This window comes from Galeopterus variegatus, unplaced genomic scaffold (genome assembly GCF_000696425.1).
Source record: "Galeopterus variegatus unplaced genomic scaffold, G_variegatus-3.0.2 Scaffold15269, whole genome shotgun sequence".
Lineage (NCBI taxonomy): Eukaryota > Metazoa > Chordata > Mammalia > Dermoptera > Cynocephalidae > Galeopterus > Galeopterus variegatus.
In genome coordinates, this window is record NW_007741380.1 from 14,494 (window position 1) to 20,096 (window position 5,603).

General features: G+C 40.5%; 1 pseudogene; it reads left to right on the forward strand.

Moving 5' to 3' along the window:
* The first annotated feature begins 230 nt into the window (after window positions 1–230).
* LOC103582212 lies at window positions 231–1,181 on the forward strand (annotated as a pseudogene).
* Window positions 1,182–5,603: the final 4,422 nt, after the last annotated feature.

Consider the following 5,603-nt stretch of genomic DNA (forward strand, 5'->3'; position numbering starts at 1 on the left):
TCCCTCAGTGACAGTGAATAGTCACTATGAGATCACCAGCATGGGGTGAGGGGGGGCTCTCCAGCATATTCCATGCTAGACCTTCCTACAGGTGTTCTTGGAGCCACTCAAAGACAGCACCTGAGCATTAGAGACACCAGTACATATCTAGGGCATTTTGGAATGATGGGCTCCTTTGGATCCTCAAGCACGGGAGAACCTTCAAGAACACCTTCAAGATACAAAGAAACATGAGCATCCAACACCACATCTCCAATGTTCATCCCACTTCAAACCTGAATCCAGGTAAGTACTATTTCATTCAAAATTCACTGAACTCTCTGCTCTGCCATCTGCCATGTGAGACCCATGCATCATCATCATATCAACAAGGCGTTCACCCTGGACTTTGGATTTCCCAGCCTCCAAAATCTGAATCCAGCTGTATGTGTGGTAACAGTGACATGAGGCTCTTTATCAACGATGAAAGACGGCAAGTGGATGATGAGCAGAGTGATTGGTTCTATGAAGGAGAATGTGTCCCAGTTTTCACTGGCCCTAATCTTCTGCCCAAGTGGGCCCCTGATCATTGCTCTGAAGTAGAGAGAATGGATTCTGGACTGGATAAGCTTCCAGATCCCACATTTCTTTTATCTGCATGGTCAGCTCAAAGCGGATACTAGGCTCGCTTGAATTGTCTGCCTGGAGCTGTAGCTCGATGCCTCAGAAAGAGGCAAAGAAGGCTGGTGGGGAAAGAGTCCAACTTAAGTACCTTGGGTACTAAGAGGATAAGCTATTTAGTTAGTGACCCTTGGCAGAAAGATTTCTGGTTACCATCAGCTGGGAAAAGAGAACAAAATCAGCTTCATCTCCCTTTTCGCCTTTACTCCCTGGATGTTCTTGCTGATGCCTCTCACCGAAGGTGTTCACCAGCACACTGCTCTGTCAGACAGGCAAACATCCACAGACCACCATGTTCACGTGACATCAGGAGGAAACAGAAGCCTGCGGCCACAGCATCTCTGTCTAGTCCCAGCGCAGTTCACGTGGATGCAACAGAGCCAACCACACCAGCATTACAAGCCCAGAAATCTCCAAACTATGAGTGGCTAGTCAGGACATCTGCAGCAGAGAAAGCCACTGACTCAACTACACCTATGTTTTTTAAAATGCCACAATAAAAGAGCCCCAGATACAGCTAGAGAGCACTATTTCACCCTCCAGGAGCTGACTTGATGTTGTTGAAACAAATGTTAGACTTTGTATTATATGGTCTTGTATACCTTAATTGACATTTCCAGTCCTCACCACCAGGGCGGACTCCTCTTCAAACACAACACTGGACTCCTCTTAGAAAATCATGTTGTGGAAATCTTTTTTTTTTTAAATTAGTAAAGTGTTGAGGCAACACTTTTTTTTTTTAAAGATCATCCTATGCTATATTTGTTACATTATTATTGCTATCCCAACATTTACCTACAACTCCATGTACATAGCTGTTGCTTTTTTGCAGGTGTCTTTGTTCTTGAAAAGTAACTGCTTTTGCATACTTCTGTGTAGAGTTCTTACTATCATTTGAAGAAGCCTCAAATTTGCACCCGGTTCCAAACAAATTTAAATACTGAGTTAAGGCCTGTATGGAATCATGTTTGCAGGATATAAGGCTTGCCTTGGGCTTGTTTTTGATTCACTCAGAGTGCCAATAAGATAAATCAGCCAAGTTCTCGATTTGGGGCCTCAAAAGAGACAGCAATCTCCTGGGCCTTGGGAAATTCTTCTATTTTTCTGCAAGTGGTCTAATGGGATTGCCAGCAGCTGCATTATGCTTTAACTCATCTTCAGAGTTTGTGTTCTACTGAAGGAGGACAGACACACACACACACACAGATTGGAGTGCTGAAGAGGGTTAAGGTGTAGAGCAAACTTAAAAGCATCAGTGGATTGTGTCTTACTATTTCATGTCACAGTGGAAGCCTTTTTGTTCTAAGCAGGACTTTATTGTTAGTATTACAGAGGTCAACAATCTGCCCCAGAAATTCATATTCTGTTATAACAGTGGATTCTTAGGGCCATGCTTTGGGGAGGAAAAATGTCTTTTTGATATGCCTTTATAGTTGGCATGTTTATGATGGCTCAGCTGCATATAGAGTTATATACACAGTTGTGCCTTAAGTTGGATGCTACTTTGTCAAAATGAGAAATAAGTGACTGCCAGGTGTTGATGGAGAAAAGCCAACCCTTTATAAAAAGTATTTCAAAAGTGTCTGTCATTCAGAAGCCTGGGTGACAGAAGGGCTCTTTTTTTATACAAATTGAGTGCTTTTATTCTGAAATACACAGAACCTGTTGCTAAAACAACAGCAACAACAACAAAACAACAAAATTCATTGAAAGCCAACACTGTGTCAGGGTCTGTATGAGGTACTAGTGATATAGAAATGAATGGTTGAGATGGTGGACTAGAGGCACCCAGGGCATGTAAATTAGTACAGTCATTATGGAAAACTGTACAGAGTTTCCTCAAACAACTACAGATAGAACTGCCATTTGATTCAGCAATTTCACTGCTGGCTATGATGGAAATCATCATGTCAAAGGGATACCTGCACTCGCATGTTTATCACAGCTCTATTTACAATAACCAAGAGCTGGAACCAGCCTATATGTCCATAGACAGACGACTGGATAAAGAAAGTGTGGTATACAGTCAATATACTCAGTGTGGTATACAGTCAATATACTCAGCCACAAAAAAGAATGAAATTCTGCCATTTGCAGAAACATGGATGAACTCAGAGGATATTATGTTAAGTGAAATAAGACAGACACAGAAAGAAAAATACTGCATGTCCTCACTCATAAGTGGGAGCTAAAATAATTAATAAATAAAAAAGGAAGAAAGATACAACAATGATACACAATGATATGTTGAACTTTCAAAAGGAGAAAAGAACTGAAGTTGCCACAGGTGGGAAATGAGGAGGCGGAGGGGGAGTAATGGAGGAATTAGTAAAGGGTCATGAAAAACGATTACATTTTATAATACTGAATATACTAATTATCCTGATTTGAGCATCACATATTGCACACAGTTATTGATATTCAACTCTGTACCCCACAGGTGTGTACAATCAACAGTGTTTCAATTAAAAAAAAAAGAGAAGTCAATGGTCCATAATACTTGCCCTCGAGGAATTCAGAGCCATGTGAGCAAGGAAAACATGAGCCAGGTAACTAACATCAAACATGGAGGAATACGCGATATGATAGAGGCATGTACCAGGGAAGTACATAAGACATTCTACCTAATCTAGTCTGAAAGATTCCTGAAGAGAATCTTAGATACCTGAGCTAAGATGTGAAGGCTTAAGTAGGGATTTAGACAGGAGAAAGAATGGAGGTAAGGATGTTGCAGGCAGAGGGAGAGGAAGCAGAGAGTAGAATGCTCATTGCATGGCTAGAGGAGAGAGAACATGAGGGAGAGCAGTGCTAAAGAGGTCAACACAGGCCACACTGTGCAGAGATCATCAGACTTGCTAAGGATTTGGAAGTAATCACCGTAGGGGCAATGGAAAGGAGAAGAATAACATGGTTCCAACTAGCAAGAAAGATGCTGACTCTCCAAGACCTTTTTCCTCTGTGGGATACAATTTTGTCATCTGTGAATGAGAGTACTGAATTGGATGGTCTTTAAAGTTCCTTCTAGGACTCCCATTCTCACAGTTCGTAAACGGATGATCACAATTATGGAAATATCTTTTGTGTTGTTACAGAGTTGGTAGCTAAACATAATAAATGGGCACCTGAAAGATCGTGTAGGCTCTAATAAAGGAGAAAGAACATAGAATTTGGCTTCAAGTGACTTGAGTTCAAAGACAGGTGTCTACTACTTACTAACTATGCAACAGGGTAAATCAGTTATGTGCTCTCTCCTATCTGTAATTCAGGGATAACAATACTTTTTAGGGTCACTGTAAGATTTACAGAACAACAAATATTTCAAAATATCTGGCACATAGCAGTTACTCAACAAATATCCATTAATTCTATTATTGGACAGGGTAGACTGTGACTTTGTATATTCTTTCCATTCCTATTGCATGTCTATTAAATTCCAGGCCTTGGATGTGCAGAGGTGAATGAGCTATAGTCACAGTCCTCTAGAGCTCAAGGTCTCGTGGCAGAAACACACAATTACATTTTTAGAAAATAAAATTTTATAGGTGTAACAAGAGACTTGAATAGAGTGCTATAGTAACAAAAAGGAAGATGAGATCATTTTTGCCTGAGGTCCTGGGAGGGGGCACAAGCAAAGCTATAGAGAAGAGGTGCTCTGGTGACCAATGGTGGATCAACAACCTAATCAAGGTACTATTCAATATGTCTCACGCAACAGAAGCCATGAGATAATCTGATCTCCAGGTCCAATTCTGTCCAAAAAGTCTCAGGGAATACAGAGAGGATGTTTAAAAAAAAAAAAAAAAAAAAAAAAAAAGCGAGCGAGAGAGAGAGCATTAGTTTTTCTGTAAATTTTTAACTTTTCTAAGTCTTGTCATGAAATATTACTGTTTTCTTGGCCAAAAACCTAAAGGGGATCTTATTAGGAATGCACAGAGCTAACGTGACTGATTGGCCTCATCTCCCAAACCATTTCAGAGAAGATATAAAGTAAAATGACCATGTGCTCAACAGCCCAATGTCATTTCTGTCACATACAAAATAGATGAAAAGTTGACCAAGCTTATTATTGACCACCACCATTTAGCTTTATAATAAATGGTCAAGGACATTCCAACTGTTAAATAACCAAGTGAGAGAAAAATTGCTCATTTCTTATAGTCATAGGAAAGGCCACTCAATGGAAGACTGGAGCTTTTTCCTTAGCCAGTAAATGAAAGGTGCCTGAAGAAAATGGCTGACATACAAAATGTGCTGGAGACATTCTTTCTTTCTTTTCTCTCTCTCTCTCTCTCTCTCCTTTTTTTTTGGGGGGGGGCAGGCTGGCCAGTACAAGGATCTGAACCCATGACCTTGGTGTTACCAGCACCATGCTCTCCCAAGTGAGCAAACCGGCCAGCCCTCGAGACATCTCTATGATGAAAAAGTAGCAGGAGAAAGAGAAGGAGAAGGAAAAATACATGTAGTAGTACTGAGGAATCGAGAATTCTTTTTTTTTTTTTTTAATTTTATTTTGTCGATATACATTGTGGTTGATTATTGTAGCCCCTTACCAAAACCTCCCTCCCGCCTCCCTCCCACCCAACAATGTCCTTTCTGTTTGCTTGTCGTATCAACTTCAAGTAGTTGTAGTTATTATATCTTCTTCCCACCGCCCCCCCGTTTTTGTTTTGTGTGTGTGTGTGTGTGTGTGTGAATTTATTTATTAATTTTTAGCTCCCACCAATAAGTGAGAACATGTGGTATTTCTCTTTCTGTGCCTGACTTGTTTCACTTAACATAATTCTCTCAAGGTCCATCGATGTTGTTGCAAATGGCACTATTTCATTCGTTTTTATACCTGAGTAATATTCCATTCTGTAGATGTACCACATTTTCCGTATCCACTCATCCAATGATGGACATTTGGGCTGGTTCCAACTCTTGGCTATTGTAAAGAGTGCTGC